At 43.5% G+C, this 27,710-nt stretch overlaps 1 long non-coding RNA gene across 2 annotated transcripts; it reads right to left on the minus strand.

The window, feature by feature from the left end:
* Positions 1–143: 143 nt before the first annotated feature.
* Positions 144–27,710, minus strand: LOC146585843 (uncharacterized). Of its 2 annotated transcripts, XR_014897911.1 has the most exons (6): positions 27,623–27,710; positions 20,411–20,519; positions 15,694–15,747; positions 9,645–9,736; positions 6,608–6,791; positions 6,395–6,467 (listed from the first exon to the last, which is right to left on the minus strand). It is a non-coding gene; the product is annotated as an uncharacterized LOC146585843 (long non-coding RNA). The 2 variants fall into 2 exon arrangements; XR_014897912.1 differs by lacking the exons at positions 6,395–6,467; positions 6,608–6,791 and adding an exon at positions 144–2,950.

The following is a 27,710-nucleotide window of genomic DNA, read 5'->3' on the forward strand; positions in this document are numbered from 1 at the left end:
CCCTCTGGCCTCCTTTGAGGTAACAGGGCCGGTGGCCCCAGGTCCCAGCAGCTCGGCCACGGGCTCTCCTGCGAGCGCGTCTCCTTGGAGCAGCTCTTGCCGTGACCTTGACTCAGCTGGCAAAACGTCTGATCGGGTAGATATGGATTTCACCGAGAGATGAATCTGTTCCACTGGGATATGAATTTATTTCCAACTGAAATGAATTCAAATCACCGCACAACATAATGATGTCAATGTTGCTATATAATCTGAAAGAAGAGCAATATACTGTGAAAGGGCGGCGAGGGAGTTGCTAAATACAATAACCATACAGAGGGAAAAATAGATGTTTAGGGAGTCACCTGCAGCCTTGATTGAAAAATCAGAGCTACATTAAAATTTTTCCTATTTAATTATCTCACAGATAATATCACTTAGATTGAGTTTCATATCTGAGCAAATTAGTTGTGCCACTATTATTAAAACCTACTTAGGAAACTCAATCAGTGAGAACTACCACTTTGAGGCTTCACACGTGCTAGGAACATGACTGGAGAGGGCTTTTTTTTTAATGAGCTAAAGTAAATTTATGATATAGATGTATGTAGTATGAGTGAATCCAAATTAACACTGCTTTAGTAATTGCTCTTCGATTTAGCACTGTTCTGTAAAGTTGGGCTTGCAAAATTTAATACAGCTAGTTGCGGTCAGGCTCCAGACTGCTGGAGCTGACTCTCCTTTGCTAATGCCCCAGATGTGGCAGTGCAAAGGAACCTTAAAGTAAATGTAAATGTCATTTATTATTTACACGTGGTTCGAGGGCTCTCCTCTTCAAGAGCTCTTGCCCAAGTGATGCAAAAGAACTTTAAAGTAAATGAAAAATCTGTTCTCCTGAATTTAATATGTTGTTATATAAATGTTTATGCACTATACAGACACACACACACACAAACACATGCTCACACACGTACACATTTTTTATATGTGTGCACTAAAAGGCTTAGTGCAGCAAGCATTCTGGTGTTGAATGAAGGGCTGGAGCAATCTTATCTTCATTTTCCACAGTCCCATGTTCAGAGCAGGAAAGCCAAATCCCATCCTAATGCAAAGCCAATGTCACTGTGCTTTCTTACAATATGCTTACAGGTTTTTCCATTTGAACCTCCGTAGAGTTATTACCTGAAAACTTTTCATTTTTAAAGAAGCTTTTGGAGTTGCTTGGCTTTCTGCTCTGCAGTGATTCAGCGAGCTGGGCTCCTCGATCCATACCTTGGCAGTGAGGGGTATTCTGCCACTCCCTAAAGGCTTTTTTACTCCAAAGCTTAAAGAAGGCTTCCATATGAACACAGTATTTTAAGTAGTCACATGTCCGGGATTTTGGGAAAAGGATCTGAGCTGACTTTGGAGCCAGATTATTGTATCTTAGATAGCTAAGGCTGGATGGACTTACTGAAGAGGGATCTCTCCTTCCCCCCTCACCTAGACTGCCTCCATCTCACATGATAAGAGAGATTGGATCACTTCATAACCCTTCCTTCCCTTTTTTCCTCTCATCTTCAGAGCTACATCAAGTCCTTGCTGCATTTTCATTTTGATGCCAAAGACAAAAAGACACYAAGATTTTAATTTTTGTGCAGCTGCAGATTGTGCTATGTATTCACTTAATTCTTTATTTTTGAATTGCTTAGTTTATGCTCCAAGCAGACTTTTTTTTTTTTTTTTTTTCCAAATTAGTGCTATTTCCTGCCCTTCATCCTTTGTAGAAGTAATCAGTGTGAGTTTTTGCTGATTTTCGGTTTCAGTGACTGTCATGAAAATGGTCTAACTGCCAGCCCCATCCACTCCACAGACATCTATGTCTCTGCAGGGTGTCTGGAGGAGTTGGAGGAACACTCACATGTTTTCAGGAGAGCACTTGGGGCTTTTCATGGACCTGCATGGAAGAATTCCATGGGAGACTGTCCTGTAGATGAGAGGGGTCTGATATTCAAGGATCACTTCCTCCAAGCTCAAGACAATCTATTCCCATGTGCAGGAAATCAAGAGTGGCAGGAAGCCTACATGGATGAGCTGGTCCAACACTGTTTAATGTCTTCATTAATGACCTAAATGATGTGACAGAGTGCACCTTCAGCAAGGTTGCAGACCATACAAACTGGAAGGATGCAGCAGGTGGTTGTGTTACCCTTGAGAGGGATCTTGACAGGCAGGAGAGATGGGCAGAGAGGAACCTCATGAAGTTCAATAAAGKGAAGTGCAGAGTCCTGCACCTGAGGAGGAATAATCTCTTGCATTCAGACAGGCTGAGGGCCACCTAGCTTGAGAGCAGCTTTGTGGAGAAGCCATGGGGGTCCTGATGGACAGTAAGTTGACCATAAGCGAGCCATGTGCCCTTGTGGCCAGGAAGGCCAATGGTATCCTGAGCTGCACTGGGAAGAGCATTGCCAGCAGGCTGAGGGAGGTGATCCTCCCCTTCTACTCAGCCCTGGTGAAGTCACACCTGGAACAGTGTCCAGCTCTGGGCTCCCCCATATAAGAGAGACATGAAGCTAATGGAGCAAGTCCAGTGAAGGGCCACTGGATCACCTTTCAAACCTTCACATGTACCTCTGGTGCCCTGAGATAGCTGGGGACTGATTCTCCAGAGGTGAGGGGCTGTGGCTGTTGTGCCCGCAGAGCTGGACGCTGGAGGCCTCAGGTACCTGGCATGCCATGGCTAGTTCTTCCCTCAGCCCCATAGTGCTGCCACTGCACCAGCTGTAGCTCTTCTCTGTCCTGTTCATTAGGAAAGGAAATATCTTAATGAGTGGTCGAACATCTTGTCTCCCGAAATGTTCCAAAATTCCAGCAGATATTTCCAGTTTGCAGATTGGGCTGATAGTGCAGGATGTGGTATGGATTAGGCTGAAGTCATTCCTCCAGAGAAGTCCTCTGGCTTGAAAAGGGAAACCTCTGGACCTCACAGCTGCTGAAGTTTTGTGGGGAGAGAGAACAGCAACGATGTACATTTTAATAAAGTTCACACTGCCACCATTTCCGCTTCTTTGCCATTCAAGTAGACGGAGCTATCAGGACAGGTCCAATCACTAATAGCCAACTCTCCCTCAGAGAGAATATCTTGATCCCRGTCTAAGGACGGGAATATCCTGAGAGCCATCTCAGCATAGGCCAGGCAGAACAAGCAAGCACGAGCAGGGTGCGTGTGGAGACAGCAGAAGGGTGTTGCAGCAGCGATACCCTGAGAGTCTGGCACGCTGGTGCAGGCTACGCTTCTCTGTGAAAACAGGAGTGAAACCAAGATACACCAACAGCTACAGGGAACAGGGACTGAAATTCCCACAAAATATGCTAGGAAGCAATTTAGCAAAGCAGCTGGCAGTGGAAACATGTTAGCATTTCATCCTCTCTTTCCGTTTTTTTTCAGTCTAAAAATCTTCTTTTTTTCATTCCTCGTGTAAAGAGTGAAGTGTTGCAGCCATCTTGATCATGTGGGCAAAGAACAAACTGCAATTAAAATTACAGCTGCATCATCTATCATGAGTCCTTGACAAACCTTTCACCTTAAGGTACAGGCACTTACACATGCAGTTGGCAGTTATGATGCAAAGTTTTCCTGATGCCCATATGGCAAGAAGCCAAGTCTTRCCTAAAAATGAGGTGCTTCCCCAATTAAGGGCGCACCAACATCTATGTAAGCTGTCTTTGAGAGCAAAGAGAGGTTGGAAACCTCTGGCAGAGATGGGTGCTGGCTGGTGCGGAGTGAGCCCAGGACATTTACCATGTTTCAGACATCCAGGGTGCTCAGAGGCCTTTAAGCAGCTCTTCTGCGGGAACCCCTGGGCAGGTGTCAGACGGGACACCGCTTCCTAAGAGCATTTCTGGTAGAGCTGGTGCTAAAGCTCTGGCTGGCCAGTGACGGGCTTGCAGCAGAGCGGTGATCCTGTAAGAGCGGTCAGGCTGAGAGTTTTCTAGTGGAAACTGGAGTCAGTCTGATGCCTCCTTCCACATCTCTACCCTACAGCAGCACCTTGGCTGCTGCATCACAGACATGACCAGATTTTTTAAAACAAAATGAAAGTGCAAATGAAATTTTTAAATTCTTAGACCTAAACTATATGCGTAGACTTCCATATTATTCTATATTTGTATTATTAAGATATGCATATTAACTTTTTAGCTGACACAGGAAAATACCATTTCAAAGTATTGAAAATTCAGACAAAACTCCCACATATTTATGTCAGTCATTCTGTGCAAAACACGTGATATTTACAGGAATACTTCTCTGTGTAATTACACAATTATTAAAAACACAGTAGTGAAGTAGGAGCTTTTATCAAGTCATTCAAATTAGAGCTTTTTCATTCTAATCACTATCTACTTGAATATGTATCGCTCGGATGAAACTGTAGAAAGCTCATTAAATATATTTTTCTTTAAAATTTAATTACTGGGAACTTCTTCAGAGAATAATGATTGTGGATCATAATTAGAATCTTTGTTTCTGTTTGTGTTTAGACTGAAAGGTAGAAAGATGAGGAGAGAAAGAGAGAAATTGCAGATCCAACATTTGGAAAAGGAGCTGTCAGAAGAGGAATAGAATATTAACAAGACAGATCCAGCATTACAAAGCAGAAAGATGGTGCTATAATTTGATAGAGTTATTAAGCCCATCGTTTCTGGTGTTAAGAAAGCTGTGTTGTAGTCTTCTGCAAATGTGAGATACTAATTGGACTCTGTTTCCATACAATGCATTTATGTGCATTAACTTAGTTTAAGCAATGATAATGCATTTGTAGCTTGAATTTGACAATTAGAGTGTGTCCTCTGTGTGATGTTTTTAGGTCCCAGAACTGGGAAAAAATATGTAAATATTTTCCACCACGTGCTAATTGAAACACATATGTATGTCAAAATAAATCACCATATTTTTCCCCAGGATTGTGACAATGGATGGAAGTTACCCACAGAGCAGAAATGGAAACTGGAGGTGGATGGTAGGTGTTTAGCTGTGCTGGCAGAGAGACAGCATTAAGTATTCTTATAGGAATCGTTTCACAGCAGCATAAGATAAGAATGAGTAAAAGAAAAAAAATGCCCTTTAAAATAATTAGTAAAGGAAAAAGGCCTGAGTCTGAAAACTCTAMTGTGCATATCCATTTCACTCACAATTATGTATACTGAAACCATGAGAACTGCTCTCTGAAGACTGCAAAGTTAGATGGCAATCTTAAAAATTAGGTGCAAGTGATATCAATTACCTACGGTTTTCTTGTTTGTAAAGGATTCATTTTTATTGATGATTTTAACTCACTTAAAAAAATGGGTTTGTTTACCAAAAGTACATTTGGAGATGTTGGGAAATGCTCCAGATACCAAAAGAGAGATGAGGAAAGCGGGGGAAGGAAGGGGAAGGCTCATTTTCGCTCCCGAGAGCTGAACCCTCATCATTGCCTGAGCTTTGGAGCAGAAGAGGAAATCTGGAAGGGAAGGAAGGAAAAGTGTAGACCCAGCTTTTGGAAAGGAGCTGTCAGCAGGGAAATGGAAGTGATTCGAGGTAGTTTCTGGCTAATGTTGATTTTCTTTTAATGACGGCAGCTGTAAATCCTTGCAATATCACAACAGACCAGCAGACAAATAAGATTAATACCAACCCACCCTGCCAGGGACCCAGCACGGCCTCAGTGCCACTGGAATGAGGCTCAGTCCTGTGCCACCGAACAAGCCTTCCCCATCCTTATTTTGGGTGCTACCGCATTGCCATCCCTATTGCAGGTGCTCTTAGGGGCGTTTGCCCAACTTGCTCTGTTGGCAACAGCCCCTCAGTGCTCTGTCTCATCCACCAAACATCTGCGGGCTGTGATGTCCCCATATACCCACACGCACCCATGCACACAAGCTTCGTCCACATCAGCATCAGCGCGTGGCCAAGCAAAGGTCTTTGCCCACCCACAGAACAACACGTGCTCATGGATCGTTTCTGCAGTGCTCTCGTGGCTTTTGGAGTTTGCAACAAGAGAAATCAGCCCTGGTGGTGCTTCCCTCAGCCAAATTGTCCCAATCAACTAGATTATTATGTGAAAATGTCAGAGAATAACATCGTCTTTTGAAAAATGGAGAGTCAATTTGGCAGCCAGTTGTGAAAAATCGACTGGACAGGACGGGAAATGACTGTAGATTATAGAGATTCTCTGGCTTTCAGCTGCAGATATATCATTTACTTTCCTTACTCCAAGGTTCAAACAGTTTCTTCATCTGACTGAAGATGGGTAAAGTCTTGTGCCTTGGAAACACGTCACTTATGGAATGGAGATAGTAATACACAATAGTCACAGAGCCTATCATCTCTGGCAAATATTTTTACCATCTGCTTCTAATGACTGAAATCATCAGGAACCCCAATTACCTGAAACATTATGGTAGAAAATGCCAAAAGCATCACCTCTCTATTTTTCAAGAAGATGAATCATGGGCACATTCTTTGTCTGCARTGTAATGGAGGTCAAACGTGTTGGTACAGGGTTAGGAGAGAAAACAAAACCAAACATCTTTTGAGGGACAGGACACTAYACTAACATACAGGGATGAACAGTACCAAATCTCTCTGTTTTCACAGTAGGAATACCTGCTGGAAATGGTGAGAGGTTTTTGCTCCCTGTATCCCAAAGCAGATAGCGGCTTGATGGTGAAGGGCTGGAGGTGACACAGTTGCATGAGGCTGCAGAGCTGCTCCCATACACGGTTCCCATGGCGCTGAGGAGGAGCTGGGTTCTTGAATACCTCTGTGTCTTGGACTGCCTTCCTCTTCACTGTTTGTTTCCGTAAATGTCAGTAAATGAATCCAAAAATTATGTTGGTAAGAAACACCTCARATTTCTATGGTGAACACTATGCTCAGGCTCAGGGACAGATTTCATTCYCTTGCAGGGACAAGGCTCTTGCTTGGGTTTGCTGGTGTCAAAATATCACTCGTAAGCACTTAAATGACTATTAGATAATTTGCTGTCATAACGATAACCTATTCTTTTGCATATTTTGGCAAAGATTTTGATAGWATTTTCCAGTAGTACAAGTACAGAGAGAAAGAGGACCTGCAACTGATAGCCTCAGCTCCCAAGCAAAACCTGATGTTTTGTTACATGATCCTCTGAGTAGTTTTRGAAGTCAAAGGGACACATGGCCAGGCCCCAGCTGAAGCACTGGGGACCATGCTCACCCATTACAGGGTGCTGGGATGTTCCCAGTAAGCAACCTGGATGTGACCATTTTGGGAGGAAGGAGTTGGCCAGAGTGGACACAAGGCAGCCACGTTGTTAGGAGCCAGGGCAAGAGAGTCAACTCGACCTGGCACTGAGTTCTAGTGCTCAGACTCCTRTCAGTATAGGCTAATGTCTTTGGGACATAATCTGCCCTTAAACCAGCCTAAATCCCTGAGAACCTTGCTCTTAGGCCAAAGTGAGGAATATTCAGCTCCAGAGACATCAAAACCAGAGGAGCTCCTCAGTTCATGTTAAAGCTGGGACATCTTCCATTGGCACAGAAAGGACTACTGAATGGGGCAGGGGCCCTAGTGACAAAGRATACAGAGAAGGCAGAATTACTGAATGCCTTCTTTGCTCCAGTCCTCACTGCTAAGGGCAGCCCTCAGGAATCCCGGAGCCTGCATGTAAGGGAGAAAGTCTGGAGAAAGGAAGACTTTCCTTTGGTTGAGGAGGATRGGATTAGAGACCTTCTGGGCAGRCTACACATCSACAAATCTATGGACCCAGATAGGATGCACCCACGGGTACTGAGGGAGCTGGTGGATGTCGTTGCCAGGCTGCTCTCCATCGTCTTGGAAAAGTCCTGGAGAACTGGAGAGGTGCCTGAGGACTGGAAGAAAGCCAGTGTCACCCCAGTCTTCAAAAAGTGCAAGAAAGAGGACCCAGGCAACTGCAGGCTGGTCAGCCTCACCTCCATCCCTGCAAACGTGGTGGAGTAACTCTTTCCGGATGACATCTCCAGACATATGGAGGAAAAGAAGGTGATCAGGAGCAGTCAGCATGGATTCACCAATGGAAAATCCTGCTTAACCAATCTGATAGCCTTCCATGATGGAATGACTGGCTGGGTGGATGAGGGGAGAGCAGTGGACGTTGTGTACCTTTACTTCAGCAAGGCTTTTGGCACTGTCTCCCGTAACATCTTCCTAGATAAGCTCAGCAGGTGTGGGTTAGATGAGTGGACAGTGAGGTGGATTGAGAACTGGCTGAAAGGCAGAGCTCAGAGGGTTGTCATCAGTGGCGTGGAGTCTAGTTGGAGGCCTGTGGCTAGCGGAGGCCCCCAGGGCTCGGTACTGGGTCCCATCCTGTTCAGCTTCTTCATCAACGACCTGGATGAGGGCACAGAGTGCCTCCTCAGCAAGTTTGCTGATGATCCCAAGCTGGGAGGAGTGGCTGATACACCTGAGGGCTGTGCTGCCATTCAGAGAGACCTGGACAGGCTGGAGAGTTGGGCAGAGAGGAACCTCCTGAGGTTCAACAAGGGCAAGTGCAGAGTCCTGCACCTAGGGAGAAATAACCCTAGGCACCAGTACAGGCTGGGGGCTGCCCTGCTGGAGAGCAGCTCTGCAGAGAAGGACCTGGGAGTGCTGGTGCATGAYARATTGATCATGAGGCAGCAATGTGCCCTTGTGGCCAAGAAGGCCAATGGTCTCCTGGGSTGCATTASRAAGAGTGTTGCCATCAGGTCGAGAGAGGTGATCCTGCCCCTCTACTCAGCCCTGGGGAGGCCTCRTCTYRAGTACYGTGTCCAGTYCTGGGCTGCCCAGTACAAGAGAGACACGGAGCTAGTGGAGAGAGTCCAGCATAGTGCTACAAAGATGATCAGAGGGCTGGAGCACCTGCCCTATGAGGAATGGCTGTGAGAGCTGGGCCTCTTCAGCTTGGGGAAGAGAAGACAAGTACCTGAAGGGAGGGAGTCAAGGGGATGGAGACAAACTCTTTTCAGTTGTCCCATGTGACAGGACAAGAGGCAATGGGCAGAAATTGAAGCACAGGAAGTTCTGCCTGAGCATGAGGGGGAATTTATTCCCTGTGAGCGTGTCGGAGCGCTGGAACAGGTTGCCCAGAGAGGTTGTGGAGTCTCCTTCTCTGGAGATATTCAAGGCCTACCTGGATGCAACCCTGTCCACCATGCTCTAGGTGACCCTGCTGAGCAGGGAGGTTGGACTAGACARTCAGCAGAGGTCCCTTCCAACCTTACTGATTCTATGACTCCATTGGAGCGATAGGTGTGAAATGAGCAGCAGAGAAATCAATTTGTCTGGGTGATATTAATTATTTTTCACACMTCTTACCAGCCAAATAGATGTATGTCCTCATCCCCACAAATTTCTGGTCAGCCAGGAGGCTCCCACCTTTTGCTTGCCCCTTGCCACCCTCTGCACTATGGCTTCCAGAGGGAGGTTCCTGTTCTCATATCCAGAACTTCATCCTGCAGCTCTTCTCTTCTCAGGACCAGAATTTATTTTCCCTTTTTGCTACAGTTTACAGCCAGTATCTCTTAAGCAATCATTTCCCTACAGTCAGAGGTATAAAATAGTGAGATAATGGCAGGCAAGTAAATAGTKTGATAGAACACTTCATCTGGAGACTTAGTGGTCTGCATTGCAGAGGAAATACCTGGCGCAAGACATGCTCCTCMGACAGGCCCCAGTTCCTCTGTCACTGCTCTTCCAAAGCACTGTGGATATTGGCTCAGTATGGACTCAAAACTGCAGAGAGAAGTCTTTTTTTAAGAAAAATGGGGCATTTGGAAAGAAACTACTAATCAGTTTTCTCAGCTGTTTTCATCACACATTTCATTCCTTGTAGAAGCACATCTCCATGTGGAGCAGCTCCACATGTGCTGGACTATCAAGCCTTATCAGCCCAAATGTGGCTCTTTGGCATCAGAAGCACAGYAGCTCTGCTTTAGGAGGTGCGCTCACAGGTGCTGAACTGCAGCATCAGGGCAACCCCAGCTGGCAGCTCTTGGGGGTCTGCGRGGAGCATCCCATGGGGTCAGTATCAGGCACCTGAGGGGTGATAGAAATCTCCACACCCATATCACCAAACACCTGCCTTGTGCTTATACTGGAGGGCTTCTGAGCTTGGCAGGAAAACGCAGTATCTGACCACATCCCTGTATTTTGTAGTCCATCAGGTGGCAACTGGAGCTATCCMTTTCTTCTCCACGAGGTTAACCATGTTTTGAGTTTTCTGGACCATAGTGAAAGCCAAAACACAGAAGTTTTAGTGTGTAGACATTATAGCTGGCCTGAAGGGTCCAGGATGTGCAGCTTGGTTATAAAGAAACCRCAATGAGGATGACCTCCTGTCTCTGACCACCTGCTGGTTTTTGTTGTGCCTGAACCAAAGTTCATGCATCTTTTCATCATCATYATCATCATCATCACCACCGTCAGCACAAAGTTACCTTTTGAAAGTCTGCACTTACTGCTCAGTGCTGCAGACCATGGGCACYGTTGTGGCTTCTCCTTTCAGCCCTTCGTTTCCCATCAAAGCCCTTTTATTGATGTTAGGTGTAACAGTAATTACTGGGGCTGAACATGGGATAATACTATTTTTTAGTGCTATAATGCAAAAGTATGCTTCTTTTTGGAGGTGATATGTTGAGGAAAATCCCCCCAAAGCTGTTAGCTGTACATTTTTCTTCTAGAGATGAATCATAGGCAATTAACAGGAACAATTCTAATTAACTGACATAATTAAAAAACTAATAATGTTTAACATTATTGTTTTATACAATGACATTAGCTTTAACAGCCTAGCAACACATCAAGGCTTCATTTGCATAGTCACTGAGTATATTATTTATTCTTGGTTTCTTTGGTAACCAAATTGACAATAAGAACTGCAATGTGAATTCCTAAAYTGTTTTGCCATATAGCTTCATAATTTATGCCATTGGCAGTAATTGTAATGTCTGTATAATTTCCTTTTAATTATCAACTAATGAAACTTACGTTCATTTGGGTAAAAAACAAATATTCACATTCAGCTTCCAATCACCTGTCCAAATTTCCAATCAATTTGCCAATGTTTGCTGTGCTGATATTTATTTGTATTTTTGAATATCAAAATGTGAGAAAAGTGATGAAAACTCTTTGACTGTTAATGGTTGGAGAAATAGTGATTACTGCACRTGCTGCCACTGAACCCTTCTACTGTCCATATTTTAGGAGATGACTCCTTCCAAAAAGAAGGGAAAAGCTATGGACTTCATCACATTAAACTCCATGGATTTTAAGTGGAATTAATTCTGTAAACTTTAATTGCAGAATAATTTCTGCTTGTTCCCTTATCTCTTGATTTATTACAGGCATTTATTTCTAGTTTGAAAATTTCTCATCAGTTTCCCAGGGAATTAATTTAGTTTTTCAAAAAGAAAAAAAAAAGGAGGGTTGGGGGAAGGAAATTGCTTCTAAATTCAAATTGAGATGCTAATTACAATAATTATTTCTTGAAATTATATAGGAATTTTATACATATGAGTACAGTCATTTTGTTAAAAAAATTATTTGCACATAATCTTAATTGAACTCAACTTTTGAACAAAACAATACTTTAGATCTTTTTATTTTAAATAATGGCACTTTGGAAGGTCAAGTAGGCCCAGTAACACCCTTCTCACACCTCGACCCTGCAAACACATAGGCACATACTGACATTCTACACATGGCTGAAGCATCCAYCCTCAGGAAAGTCACACTGGGCCTAGGCAGGAGCGACCCTCMTGGGGACCCTTGCCAGAACCCTCGTTGAGATCCTCACTGGGACTGTCATGGGGATGTTCACCAAGACCCACATAGGACCTTTGTGGGAACCTTCATGGGACCCTTGCTGGACCCTCTTGAGGACCCTTGTGAGTATCCTCACAGGGACCCTCACCATGGATCCTCACAGGGACCCTAACTAGGACCTCACAGGGACCCTCACTGGGACCCTCGCTGAGATCCTCACAGGGACCCTTGAAGGGCTCTCATAGGAACCCTTGGGGGAACCCTTATGGAGATCCTTGAGAGAACCCCCATCGGGACTCTCATGGGGACTCCCACAGGAACCCATACAGTGACTCTTGTGAGGACTCATCCAGCCATGCAAGCTCAACAGGTGCCCACCACAGGCAGAGACAATGGCTGGGCTCTGCATGTCATTCTGAGCAAGTATCTGCTCCTTCGCTCGCTCTCACCACAGCAGGAGCAGGTGATTTTTGCAAGAGCCTGGGAGGATGTGCTGTTGGCAGCACCTCCGTGAATGGACTCCATAGAAAGTGAGCAATAAAGTCCATTATAGTCAATTATCTTTAAGTGATTTCAATATAGATTTGATGCGAATCCACATGAGACAAATTAAAACAATTAATGGACAATCTGGGCCAGTCCTTGAAGGGAAGTGCTTATTGTTTGTGTCTGGGTTTTTCTTTTCCATCAAATATGCCTCCTGCACATAGAACCTATTAACTTCTTTTGATTAGGAAAAAGAAGGGAAACTTAAGAACAATAATTGCTAATGTGAGATGTTTCTTGAGGGAAAATGGCATTATTATTTGGAGGACTTGATTCCAAACAAAGTTTAACGTGCCTCCTTGGAAAGGAAACATCTGAGTGCTTAAGGGGTCATGGGAAGTCTCTGCTCAAAAAAAGGAGGGTGGGTCTCTCTCAGATTTATTTAGTTTTTAGCACCTGCAAAATAGTACCATCCAAGACAGAATATGAGAACCCTATGCACTGACTGGAGGCTGCCAAAGTGTGCTGGGCCTGGACAGGTGGGGAGCTCCATGAGACTACCAAAACTGAGACACATACAGRATGTGCAGGGGCTCCCAAACTGAAACCAGCATCCAGTATTTCTATGAGTGATGGGACCATCACAGAGCAGCTTGCATATGAAGAAGTATTTAGTAAACTCAAACTTTTTACCTTGGTAAAGTGAAAGAGTGGGAAGAATAGGAAACACACATGCCAAAGGCCACCAACATCAAGAATGGCAAGCAGAAGAAGAACAYAGAATGATTACTCATCAATTTTAAAAATACAATATCCAGATTTGGTACCATGAGAACCCTGTCAGTGGAACTGTTGGGTGCCACATTCACAGTAAGGAGAAAGGAAGGACTTTCACAGAACATTTTCTACAGGATGCTTTGAAGAAAAAAGAAAAGGCATAAATGTGTTAGAAAAGGGATTGTATATATTAACAGAGGATAGGCCTCAGAGCAGTTTCCAAAGTGGTTTGGAGCCACCTCTAGCTCCTAAGATCCCTAAATCCTGATCTAGCTGAACCTAAGATATTCAAAAGTAAGAATTACACTGTGCTTGCCTGGTCTATGATGCTCCTTATCTAAGCATCCACCATGGGATGCTGGATATAGAAGAATCCTGAACTTGATGGATGACTGTTCTGATCCAGATGGAGGCAGTCCATTTTTTAGTAATATTTTTTTAAGATAGACTATGACATTCAGACAGTTTGAATAATCAAAAGTAGAAGTCACAGCTCACCAAGGTGGCAAGTGGATTCTGAAAGCCTGCATTATTGACATAACCCAGTGAAAATTCATGCATTGTATCATTTTAACCTGCCACAAGTACCTGCCTCATGAATAGCACACTAATATACCTTCACTGCCCTCAGAGACCTCAGGGGTTAGGTTTAGCTCGGTTGGTTAGAGCATGGTGGTAACAATGCCAAGGTTGTGGGTTCAATCCCTATATGGGCCAGTTGTTTCCCTGCTGAGCAAGGGGGGTGGGCTAGATGATCTCCAGAGGTCCCCTCCAACCTTACTGATTCTATGATCTTGCAGCAAAATCCGTGAGAGTATGAYGTGGTTCTCTGACCTTCTCTATTAGTGAGCTGTTGAAACTGTGAATTGATTGCAGCTATGATGTACAATATAAATTACCCACATAACRTGGTCATCCATATTCGTATTGGCATGGGTTATCCACCTACATTATCACCATGTGGGAGAGAACCTTACTTGTAAGGCCTTGTCTTGTCTTGAGAACTGCATAGGTAGACAACCTAACCCGAGGAGTTGATGGGCATGTTGTGTTGTAAAGATGTAAAAGAAACTATGATTTTGTGAAAATATTGTCCACAATATCTGCCTTTTCAGACAAGCTCCCAGAGCACCACAAATAACTCAAGTGTGGTTAAGCAGTGTTCCTTCGTGGGCACAAGAGCAGCAGTTACTCACATGAGATTGTGTTGAGGGATGTGCAGCTCCCAGGCCATCAGCATGCACCTCCATCTGGAATAACTTTTTGAGCATGTTTGAGCAGATTAGCACTTCACTGTCTTCACAGCAAATGGCATTCAAGTTCGTCCATTCCTCCCACAGGCTGATTCAATTTTCAGATGACCTACAAGAACCTCCCCCCTTTGGAAAGATGTGACCAGACTGCAGATGGATGCAGGCTCAACCTCCTGCAGGTGGCAGCTGGCTCTTACCCAATGTTTTCCCAGCACAGAACTTGGCAGGAAGAACCTCTGCTGCCCGGGCTGCAGAGCGGCCAGGAGCTCTGTTTATGGGCAGAGCCTATCTTGCATGCTTACAAGTTTTCCTCTGAGTGAGGACAGGGATGCCGGAGGAGGGAGAATCCAATGCTGGTCTCCTGCTGCAAGAAAATTACTGTTTCTGCATGGTGGCCCCATAGTGTGAACAYGGCCCAAAGTCTAGGACAAGCTGCTTTGTTTCTCAGGTGCCCCCAGCTGCTGCCCCAATTCCTACAACAAGCAGCCCCTCCACAAATAAATCCTRGGGGAAATTGATCTCTCCTGACCTGATTCCCTTCCCTAGTTTCTCCTTAGAAGTTCCTTCTTGCACAAATAGTCCCTGGGATCATCTTGCTTGCAGATGGGGCACCACTTAGTGCAAACGAGGTGGCAGATCTGGGCCTTAGAGATAAAGCCTCCCATGCAAAAGCAAAGCTATTTACTCTGTGCCCACATTTCTAAGAAGCTGCTTCCACAGCTCCTGATGCGCAACCCACATAAAGGGCCTAACAGAGCACAGGCTCCTTAAAATAAAAGGAATGGGACATTTTAAGAAATAAGCATCTGTGATAGACTAATTTTACTCAGCAAGCAGCAATTGTGATCTGTGTTTGGGTCCACTGAACAGAATTTCTATAGCAGTTGAAAATTCATTTCATTTCATTATCTGAACTGTTCAAGCACCCCACTTTGGATCAGAGAAATCTTTCGAAACCTGCAGGAAACTCATTTACCCCTGCTGAGGCTCCAGCTTCTTTTCTTATATTAAGGTAACGTTGTCTTCCTTAGAAATTCTGGCAGATATATACGCAAGATTTGTGTTGAACGAAAAGGAACATTTGCTGAAATCCACRGTGGAGAAGAGCCGTATTATTACTCCTCTGTTTTTATTTAGGTCTGTTTCAAGGCTACTTTACTGATCTCTCATCTGTTACAAATACAGTTCTTGATACATTAGAGAGGAGAGAGCTGCCTTTGAGGTGATGCAATGTAGAACAAAGAAAAGACCAACTATGCACTGGGATTTTACTAATGAAGAAACTTGCAGTATCATTAAGTTGAAAACAGAAAAAAATGCAGCAATCAAAGTGGAAAGTTTTCAAATTAGGGACAAATTAATGCATGGACTGTGTCTAGCATTATAGGTCCCTGATAATAARTGCCTTACCTTATGAGGCACAGCCATATCTTCTGATCCATGTTGCAAAAGTTGACCTAGATGCTTGATAACAATAGTTTAAATACGTAAAAAAAAATTGTTGAAATCAATATACTTAGTTCAGTAAAGCACCAATAAAGATTAGACTGAAGTCATATAATCTGTATTCATTATATTGAATTTCTATAGGCATGGAACAAGTGTAGACTATCTAATAGGTTTCTATGTTTTTGTGCTAGATTTTCAGCCGAAATATATCTGTATAAGTGCAGACTGACTGTGTTACGCTTATGAGAATTACAATTCAATCAAAACTGGATCCCTTGCGACACCTGCAGAAACTATCTTTGCAGCCTGAGTGATAGAATACATTTTTATTGGTCCCATAAGCAGTTGCCATCAAATAAATTACTGACATTGATCTGAAGTGTCCATTCCTACACACATGGAATAAGTTACCAAATCCAATTACTACAGTCAAGATTAGACCAGTGTGTTCAAGACAGGAATTTCCACATGGCAATGTGTTTCATGAGTTACACTAAACCACATGTTCTGGCCTTGTGGGTTATTACATAGGCTTTCCTTAGGTCCTTGGATTTAGGGGGTTGCTTTGATTCCAGTAATCTGGACGAGGACTACTAGGTTCCCCCTCCGGTTTGTTCTGTGAATATATGCAACAAACTTCAGTCCTGCTTTTCAACACAGCCCTTTTTCTGAAGGCAAACAGGCACTCAAGCGCACATCGCGAAGTCTAGGGGAGAAAATAATAAGAGGTGGGAAAAGAGCAAAGAAGGAAAAGGTGTAAGGAAGATAGGATAGGAGAGAGTAAGAGGGAAGACTGAAGAATTATAAGGTGGGAAAATACAAGATAAGGTGAACAYTGAGGCTGGAACAATTGCACCTAAGTTTCCTACAGTGTGGCTTGTATTGCCTTCCTTTTTTTCTTTCAAATGGCAACTTAAAAGAACCAATAAAAGCCAAGAGTTTGTCACTCTTTCTGTAGCATTTATTGACACAAGATGAGTCAAGAAAGTCCTTCTCTAGGGTGATTTTGGAAGGCAGAAGTGTGCTAGATGCTGCATGGTGTGAACACCTTACTCCAAGCACTACATCGAGTTCCCTTCCAGCTTTTGCTGTGGAAACACACATCCTCTGCTCTGCTGTGCCGGCTTGCTGCCTTTGCACGGTGCTAGAAAACCRACTCAGGCCTCTCCTCCACAGCCAAGTCTCAACCCCTTGCTTTTCCCATGGGTTTGCTATTTGTGCCTCAGTGTTCATCTGTGGAGCATGCATCAGAGGAGCTGGCCTGTGGTGGCACTTCAAGGCCTCTTCTGCTGTGAAAGCATTGCATGGATGCTTGGTGGAGCTTGATGGGCCTTGGTGGGGCTCAGCGACCACTAACGCATCCTCTGCTCCTTTCCCAGTGAGTGCCTTGGGCAGCTTTGCTGCTACCAGGCAGTCACTTTGAGAGAAGTCTCTGAAAGTCTTCTTACACAGCCTGGGCTCCCAAGYTGAGGAGTTATTAAGGTGGTGTCAGTAGTGACATTGCTATATCAGACCACCCTTTTGGGGGGAAAAGCTTTTATGCATTGCTGGGCTAAAYCTGTCTTTTTGTTAGTCCACTCTTCTGTCTGCTGTTGGCCAGTGATTTTTGGAGGGCAATTGCAAGGCCAAGCATAGCTTTCTTGTACTTCTGTACCGTGCCTTTAGCCCCCACCAGCCAGCAGCAGACTTCCTGCACCCCCTTCTTCCCCCCCCCCCCCAAAAAAAAAAAAAAAAAACAATCCCTTTTGCTGCCACTTTCAGGATGTTGAGCTGATTAACCTTTGACGCTTGCTATGGCCATCCTTACCTGGAATTAGGAGAGAAATAGGGAATTAGGGCAGTTATCCTTGCACAGGGTAACTGCAGGGGCTGTCCAAGGATGGAGCAAGGAAAGACCGTGTCGTGGATGCAGTTCAATCACTGCYGGAGGGAACAAGGAGAGGGGAGGGCAAGGGGCACCTCCAACTCCTCCACAACTTGAGCACACTTTAGAGGCTCTTCCTTGAGCCAAGTAATATGTATAATGGGATTTTTACTTATCACATATTATACAATCACATTTGTCTTTTACAAAGGGCATCTTTTCTTGAATTTCTTCTTTTTAAAAAAAAAAGAAAGCAGAGAAAGAATGAGGAATTAAGTGAATTTTTTGTTAGTTTGTTTCTTTGGTGAAAATCTATAAACCAAAATTCTCTGATTTTCGTAACATCTGGTACTAGAATATATATACACTTTGTCTTTTTCAAATATGGAGGTATTTTTTCAATTTTGAAAAGCTCTCTCAATCTTTTAGGCTTTTGTGCTCCTCTTGACAAATGGAAAAATTTAAAAGAATAATTAGCCTCTGGTTGAATTTAAGAAATAAAAGAATCCTTAAAACGAGTGTTCTTAGAAAAAGGCCATTGTGTGGAGAGAGAAAAAAAAAAAGAATGAATGATTTTTTTCATCTGGCAGTTCAAGGTAATTATGKGAACTGAAATATGAATATGACCATGCAGATTTACTCTATTTTTACCTAAAAATGAGGTAAAATGAGCAATGAGGTAGCAGGCACAGGCCCCAATCTTGTAAAAAAAGTACACATGGGTTAACTCTATTACTATGAAGTCAGGGCAAATCCTCGCTCTGATAAAGTTCAGCAGATGTACAAGTGCACCCAGGGTCAGAGGAATGGAGAGAGCTAGCTTCTCTCAAACAACGCCCAGAAAATTTGGTGCAAGCAGGAGTACAAGGTGCCGCGCATCCATGCGCGTGGCCTCACGCTTCCTCTCCCCCGAGGGTGAGGGCGAAGGTTACGGCGAGAAAAAAAGGGATTTAATTTATCCGCGTGGGCAGCCCTGGGAAAGKCCACGCGAAGGCTGGGGAATTGGCGTGTTCCCAGCGGCGGGAGCCACCACCCCGCCCCGCGGCTGCTGCGGCTGTGCGAGGTGGCACTGTGCACCTACGGCACCACGCACCACCGCGCAGCAAAGTCTTTCCCAGTCTCTGCCCCTTTTTGCAGGCTTTTCTGAGTCCTGAGCAGCTCCTGCCCACCTTTGCCAAACAAGTGTCCATCTCAGGAAATAAGTTGCTCTTTCATATTCTGTGCAAAGTGTCCCAAAGAAAAGGGGGACGTTCAGAGCCCAGAGGACTGTGTAGAGGAAACACGAACCCTCTGGGGCGAGGGGCAAGCAGCGCATCTCTCTGTTGAGTAAGTTGACTGGTGTTTTTTTACTTTTGTGTTAGTGCTTTTACCTGTTGTTTCTTCATGTGCCGCTGTAGCCAGCTGAAACAGCCTATTCTCARGTGGAGGTTTCAGATACAGGATCTGGATCAGCCTTGAAATTCAACATGAAAAACAAGTCTAAATATTTATTTCTCAGACTCTGCCTTACTGCCCACCTGAAAGCCCCTCCCTGCCAAGGCTCCTGCTCGCTCTGATCTGCCTGGTTCTCCATCGCGTTGTTCCCAGCACATCGACAAAAGCATAGCTCTCACCCAGCAGGGCAGCCAAGTACAATACTTGATCCATGTCTTTTTGTGGGATAAAGAGGCTTTTAGTGAGTGGTAAAGACTTCTAGCATCCTGAGTCACAGCACAGAGGAGGCAGCAGTCTCTGCAGGCACTCCTGGTTGTTTTGGGGGACCTGACCTCCAGGTAAGGATGGGGCAAGAGGAAACCCATGGGAGAGCCAGCTCTGCCCTGTGGAGCCACTGTGCAGTGTCGGGGATGAAGAGAGGGCTCATGTCCTCCTCATCTCCTGAGTGAACATGCGTGTGTGCCACACTTACTGAAAGGCTGCCTGAGATTATTCTCCTCCTGAAATAACATGGTGAACAGGAATCAAACTGGTCACTAACCTAYTTTTTTAATTATTTTTATTTTAAGGTAGGTCCCAGAATATGGAACATACAGACMCAGGAACTTAGATCATAAACAGGTAGGAAGAAGTGGGAGAGATAAACAATGTGCAGGGAAGGATAGATGGATGGAGATCATGACTTCTAAGAGGAATGGAAGGGAGGAATGTTTCCAGCCACTCAACGTTCACGTTTCCCCCCCGCAGGCAGCAGCTGTGGCTGAGCAGGCTGGGGTTAGGATGTGCTTCCTCAGTGGTTTAAGCTCATGAGAGATAAGATGGGCTATCATCATCCCACCCTCCTCACCACTCTGAGGCACATGATCTTGTCTCCTTCCTTTGACCTGTGATAGGACTTGTGCAACCAGGCAATAGTTTGGACCCAAGAACAGATGCAGCTATRAAATGGGGAGCTGCTTGATGGTTGCCCTAGTGTTAGCAGCAGTGCAAATTTGGGAACTGGGGCAGCCACAGCRCAGACGAGCTGCCAGGAACCACACCTCCACTGGCACCTTTGCTGCATGCCACAGCCAGTGCCAGAGAATGGGGACAGAACGATTAGGCGGTGGTGAGGTTTTGTGTGTGTCATTCATGTTTTCAAGCCATCACACAACCACCAGTGGTTTCCATGGATCTAGCTCCTGCTCTAATCTTAACTGCGTCTGTATGTCAGGCATATTGCTCACCCTTGTAAACAATGTGCAAGAAGAGGTGACAACCCCAAATCTCACCCCTATCTCTCAGCTCCCTCTGCAGTGCTGCTCACGAGGAGTTGCTGGAAGAGCTGGTGAGCATCACCACAGGCATGGTCGTGTGACATAGGYTCCACCTCCCTCATACCTTACACATGGCTGCGAATTCCTCAGCCTCTGGAAAAGCACCAGCTCATCGAGACTGCATTCCTTCCTTACTCACTGCCACAATTAAGTTCTCAATCTTCTTTCTTTATCTGTGCAAACAAGAAAAAAAWTCCTTCACTGTTTCCAGGGAAGATAGGTGATGGATAAGACTATTTCAAAACCTCAGAGCTTCCCCTGCTTGAAATCAAAGATGCTTAAAAATAAACTTCTAGCAAAMAAAATCATCTTAGCAAAGCCAAAAYGAGAACTTAATTCAGTTAAACGATATGAAGCTCTATCACATATAGAAGTACAGAGTGGTATGATATGAAGCTCTATCACATATAGAAGTACAGAGTGGTAAATTGAAACTGAATTAAATAYGTTAAATAAGATAACAAAATCAATACAGCCACATAGCCTCCCAAATTAAGTAGTCAAAGAATAAATAATAACATAACACTGCTGCAATAACAATAAAAAAAAGGTTTTGGTCAAAAGTCCTGAGAAGCTGGTAGGYCCTTTAGCTTTGCCAGCCGTTATTTAAGGCTCTTATTATCTGTTTCTTAATCTAATTTCAAAAACAGCACAGCATGTGATATACAATACCATGAGAAAACCCACAGCATGCAGAATATAGATCCTGTCTATAGGGAAAACAGGATTCAGTCCAAATCTCAGGTCCTATCATTCAGTTCACAATTGCAACTTATAATAATGCAATTAAAGGCAGAAGATGGACATCTCCACCTGTGCTTTGGTAATGGCATGCATCTTTCTGTCATCTCTTTTTTAGCCATGTCTGAACGTGAACTGTGTTATGTCCCATAGGGAAACTCTTCAGTAATTGCACAGAGCATCCATACCCTGCTTATAGGCACAGGAGAGGCTGGGAAATGAGCAGTACCTCGGTGCCTGCTGCCACTCRCCCGTAACAGTGTGTCCTGAGAACATGTATTGGCCACATATCTTCCAGACATCTAAAGAACATTCCTCCTTAAGGCAATAAAAATGTATGGTAACACAGCCATTTATAGCTTCTGTACAACTTCTTTCAAATGAAAGATTATGGCTCTGCCCTTAATAGAGGAGAGTGATGAATAGCTATTACTGCTAATAAAATGTTCCTCCTGGTAAAAGYGGAGTACTTAGCGTGTCATGTATGCCTGAATCAATAGCCTCACCTCCTCCAAATCATGGTAGTCCTGCCCCTGTATTCCTGACTAATAGGTGATTCAAAGAAAACGAACAAAAATCCCCAGGTGCAGCAACATCCTTGGGTCTAAATGTTTCAGCTCCTTGATGACTACCCATCTACTATATTAAATAACAACATAACCTATGAAAAGTCAGAGCCTGCAAATACCTGGTACTATCTTGCACATTGATTATAGTCAAGACAGAAAGTCAGGTTACAAGAACAAAACAGAGAACTCTAATCTCCAAAATCACACAGAAAGGCCAAYAGAAAACATTTTTTTTAAGTGACAGCACATTTTGGGTCCTTAGACTTTTAGAGTTGAAATTCAGTTTGCAAAACAGGACACCTAAATCTCAGAGTTGGTATGTGAGTAAAGTGTCTGGTCTCCCACGGCTGATATACATCTCAGCTTGCAATTCAGCCAGCAACTGTTCATGTCTGCTTTCAGGTAAGATCAGCAGCTGTCCTACATGAAGACACTTCGTTTGACAAGTCTCACCTGTGAACCAAGTCCCACCATAAGGATTTGCCTTTGGTTTTGCTGCCAGGAGCATAGCCCACAAACAAGTGCATTTGGGCCAYTTGGAAGTGTGGGGGGCAAAGGCAGCATGGGGAAGGTCAGGATGTGGTTCTGGACCCTACAGAAGATGAGTCATTAAATACTGTAGAGTTTTTTACAGCTAAAATGATGGTGCTTTTTTTCCATTGAGAGGCCAAGATGTGTTTTATCACGTCATTTCTGCAATGCCACATCTAAGAGACAAAATCTGGTACGGTGTAAAGAGCTGTAAGCAATGCTATCATTTCACAAATGCAGAATTAAATGGAAGTGGCACATTTTCAAAACTGTTAGTACAGAAACCCCAAATTTATCACTGTCTGTCATTTTTCAATATGTTTCTTTCTAAGCCTAGCTTTCTGATGAGTAGAATAATTATAATTTAGCTACAGTAACTTGGGGCTCCATTTTCAGCTAACAGATTGTTTATCAAAATCAAGACCCAGAGCAGCAGCTGTAGGACGGGGAGAGCGAGATTGACGGGGAGAGTAGACCAGTCCTGTGGGAAGCAGATGAACAGAAGGGAATTTAATGACTGCCTCCAAACACAAGTGATCGATTCACTGAACCTGCTCAAGCAAGTCTGCACTGAGTGATTGGTTTTGGAGAATTCATTATTCATATATATTTATTGTGCTGTGAGAAAGGATACTGTTGGATGGAAATTCAAACTAAATGGACTTTACAAAATTAAATTTGTGTGGGCAATTTTATTTTAAAATTCAAGAATTCCTACTCTCCTGATAAGATGCTGAGGCAAGCAYGAAGACATGTATACCACCCTGGCCGCAGCAGCATGAAGCATGTAGTCATCATGCCTGGTGGGTGGGCTCCCTGTATTATAACCCTACCAAAATAAATCTAAGGACTATAAAAATATACCAAAATTGTATTTTTAAACAGCTTTTTACTGCATTTTTGCAAGTTTTTGAGTAGTTTTCTCATTTCCCATCTGACATTTACTGGCACAGTATTTCCTGGCACGAGAGCTCTGAACAGAATGCCAAGGTATGAAAGTCAAATCAGTTCCAAGCAGCAAAAAAGAAAGCTATGTACAAACTACCACTCAAACAGCATCAGTAATGATTCGAAATGATAGCTTTAATCCAGYAGTTCCCAAACTATGGACTACTGAATATCTATCATGCAGAGGGAACRTTAGTAAGGGTCCAAACCTGTTTTGCAGTCATGCTGTTTACAAACTGTTTTCACTTAAAAATTTGATGGCACAACTGCTTGAAAATCCTTGGGAAAATGCAGTGGTTGACAGGATCAAAAGTGACATAAGTATTTGTTTAGATCCCCCGTTTCTCTGGATCTGAAGAAATAATGTGGCACAGGACTGTGCTATGCAACTGTTATCTCCGAGATAACTCCATACAAAGGTTTTGACAACTCTTGACTGAAATGAGTTGCTGTGTGGCTAGACGATGACTTCACATTTTGAAGACCGAGCCTGCCACATTCACACGCAACAGCATACCTAACTCCTTGTAAGACACTGGTGTCTAAGTACGGTGACTCCAGCCCCAATTCAGTAAAGCACTTGTGGGCACACTTTTCAAGGATCTGAGTAATGCTTAAATAAAAAGGATTTTCCCTGTACAGAAAGATGCCTAGAGGCTAAAGCTGCAAAAAGAATTAGATGTCTCATCTAACTGTTGCTTTAAGAAACAAAGCACAGAAAGTATGCCCTCAAAACCTTCCAAAATTTGGAAGCCCCTTCRGTTGTAGGCACAGGTGGTTCTCCCAGTAAAGTTCTAGGACATCCTAACATTTGTTTTTGAGTATCTTGATGGTGCTGACCCTTCAGTCTTGTTTCAGCTATGTTAGGAATCACRGACCAGGCCCTGCCCTGCTTATCTCATCCCCAAGAGCTGCTGGAGCATTTCTGTTGGGCTCAGGCCAGCTGGAAGCACAGGCAGAAGGATGGTGCCAGCCCAATGGAAGTCATGACTCGGATCCCCCTTCTGCTTGAATGATTTCGACACACATCTCTCATGTATAGGCAGGGTGTCCTAAGTCATGTATTTGCTTTCTCTCCTTGTTTTTGAATATTAGCTGTCCCTGCAAGAGGGAAGCTCTTATACCTGGAGGAATGCAGCACTTAGAAAACCTTTCATCTGAGCATTACTATGCTTTCCTGGGAAGAGACATGTGTGAATCCCCTGCAGCTGAAGAGAGGAGGGATGAGAGCAGGTACCTCATACCTGGAAATGTGTCTAAATCACTTAGTTGCTTAGACAGAAGCTGAAGAGATGGGCAAGCCGAGCTGGGGAGGAGGCACCATATGTCAGTTTGTAAGGGAGGTCTGGCTTTGGCACTTAASTTTGGCAGAGGTTTCATGCCTGAATATTTATTGGAGGACAGTGGTGCTTGGGTTAGGCCCTTCTGAGTGGTGAGGTTTGAGTCATGCACTGCAACTCACTTCCTTCAGGATAACCCAGTGTATAGTCATCAAGGCTGTGGATTCCTACCATAGCAAAGCAATAAATCTAAATGCAGCAGTGCTTTCTCATCTCATGGTTTTCCAGACTGAAATTTCTTGCCTCACGCAACTCTATAGAAAAAGCTTTCACCGTATATCAACATTACAGCTGAAGTATGGGTAATGTGACCCAAAGCGAGAAAGGCAGATTCAAGTAGAGAATGTATTTCCTGCAGTTGCAGATACACACAATGCAATGTAAATTCTAGGAAATTTATACATTTGCGTATTCCACAAAGTTCAAGAGGGAAAGAAGTCTGAAGCAAGAGAAAACCATAACCTTAAAACACAAAATGCAAGAAGGCAGTTTGATTTGTTAGTAGGTAAGAAAGCATCACTGAATCAGTTGTTACTTTTCAGAGCGTTGATTCAGGCAAGAAAACATGTCTTGGACATTCTTCTTCAGCATCAGACCATGAAAAAGATACTATTTTCTAAAAACAAAATCACTTACAAAGATAAAAAGTATCTTTTAGTATCACTAGTATCATAGCAATTCCCACTGAATGAAGGGACCCTCCACTTCTGGATGCCTGAAACACTAGAACAGGACTGAAGTGCCATCAGCACTGAGCACACAACAGCTGAAAAAAAGGCCCTTTAAAACAGTAGTTCCCATAAACATCAGCCTCGGGTTAATATCAACGTGGGTAACGGTGGTTCGCAAGTAAAATGCCTCTCTCCCCCATCAGCTTCTGTTTTAATTTTTGAACAAAAGCAGTGTTGATGGGTCTGTACTGCTCAGCAACTGATTTAAGATGTCTGAAGCAAGCTTTCTCTTCCTTTCCCTCCTTTCCACACTCCTATGCTCACTCTCACATACTGTGCTAAGATCTTGGATTTTTCCCATTCAGGTTCTTGATGGGAGAGGACGGAGCAAGAGGCTGAGGTAGTCCCAAGCACAGTGATCAGCCCCAGCATGGCTTGTACTTGTCACCCTCTACTATTGCGTAGAATTGAAATGTGTATTAGAATAATTCTATTCTTCCCTCCTGCTAATGTGAGTTGTCTTTGCTTTATTATGCTATACYGTTGCTTTCTGTGAATAATTTAAATTATATTATGAGGGTAATTATATAATTTCTTGACTATGTAAGTAACTGCAGACTGTTTTTGTTGTGTGCTAACATATAGTTCACAAAAGGTSTACATCTATTAGCTGTCACATACAGATGGAAATACATTTACTGTTAACAGGAACTTTTTACTGTACAGCTCCTTAGCAAAGTATTCTCTAAGGGCTATACTCATAATACCTAAGTCYGGTATGATGAGCATTATGGTACTGGAGATCAAGATGGAAATTGGTCATTTATGATTTTCAGACCTTACTTTCCTTACAGTAAGTAAGTGAAGAAAAATAGTACTGATGCTTCACAGTAGTTTGATCTAAACATAACCAAAATCATCTCTGTCATAATTTTTCTGATCCCTTTGGATTGGAGTAAAGACAGTCTAGCTTCCTAAAAAGAGATCCTCTCTCTAGGGTGATCTCCATTCAGTGTGGCTGGTCCATATGGTCTCATTAGTCACCCCTGCAGCTGTTGGCCTAAGAAGCCCATAAAGGAATAAGGCAAAGCACTGTACTAGTGCGATGCCTCTGCATGAACCACTTGCAGTATAAGAGGAATTTACGGTTTTTCTTCCAACTTACTGAAGTGCATAGCAGATACAGAAAACTGGATCTTAAAATGATTCGTCGGAGATGGGGCATTCTAGAGAAGAAAGGAGGACAAGGTCTTTACTSTAAGCAAAATGTCACACTTGTTCTGTGTTATGAAGACTGACCAGAAACAAATTCATACTTTCCTCCAGGCACCACTCATTCTCCACCATCTGCTCCAGGCCTCCACATGGCCAGGACATAGCGGATATGTGCCATGAGCTGGCAAGACCTTGTTCTGGCTGAGCCTTAGGCTCCATTAGATGGTTTGTTGTCCCAGAGAAAGCAACTGGAAAGGTTCTTTATTAAATAATAGTGAAGGTGTCTTAAAATCAGCTCTTGAGTACACGCTTCCCAGAGGAGTGAGAGGGATGATTTCAATGCAACTGGATAATATGAGACTCTCATAAGACTGATAAAAAAGATAAGCAAAATTGTGTAGGATCGTTTAATACCAACAGAGMACATAAATCTTGCCAATAATCAGCCTTAATTTTAATTACAGTGAAGCAAGTTTTATAGAGAAAGTATTTTGTTACAGCAAATGATCTATCGGGAAAAAATATGACAGGCTTTTTGGTTCACAAGCTCTTCTGTACATATGAAATGGGAGAAAGATTTCAAGCTTTAGTTTCTATTTAATTAATTCAAATTAGTGGTTGGTTAGACCAGATGCAAATATTTATTTCATTTTCAAATAACAAATATTGTGAGAGGAACTATTAAGTTGGGAGTAAGCAGACATTTCCTAGTCTTGGTTAAATGCTYTTAAAATGTCTCTATAAAATACAGGAAGAGTGAGGGCTTCATTTTCGTGCTAATGTTATGTTTTCAGTGTAGGCAAGATAAGAGGAATTCTTTTTATTCTTGCCCAAACTACTCATGCAACAAAACTCTTATCTTAAAAAGACATTGACAGCAACAGTTAACACACTGTATAATTAAAGCAATAAATTAATTACCAGGCTTCCCTGGTGACTATTAAACACTTGAGGCAAAAGAGCTGTCTTTTGCTCCTTGTTGAAGGATTATTACTGTTTAGTTTGAGCATTAGCTTGAACAATTTAGGACACTTTCTCTGGTGCCAATGCATCGACACAAAACGCTTAATATTTATAGGCATGCAAAAGTTGTTCAAGCAGTTTTGCTAACATGCATGTTACTTGATAGTTATGACATCCTCCAACACATTCTTTACGTTTCTGGGTAATGTTGGTGGCTGCCATCAAGATTCTCCAGAGATGGACACAGACACAGACACTGAAACAATGTGATAGCAGGAAAATGCCTTGGAGCGCTCACCCTGCGCTGCTGCAAGCTCCAGGAGCCGTGCGGTCAGAGTCAGAGGCCCTCCTGGGTGCTGGCGAGGTGGTGAGCTCAGTGCTTGCGA

Source organism: Rhea americana, unplaced genomic scaffold, assembly GCF_003343005.1.
Source record: "Rhea americana isolate MKP2758 unplaced genomic scaffold, rheAme1 scaffold_75, whole genome shotgun sequence".
Lineage (NCBI taxonomy): Eukaryota > Metazoa > Chordata > Aves > Rheiformes > Rheidae > Rhea > Rhea americana.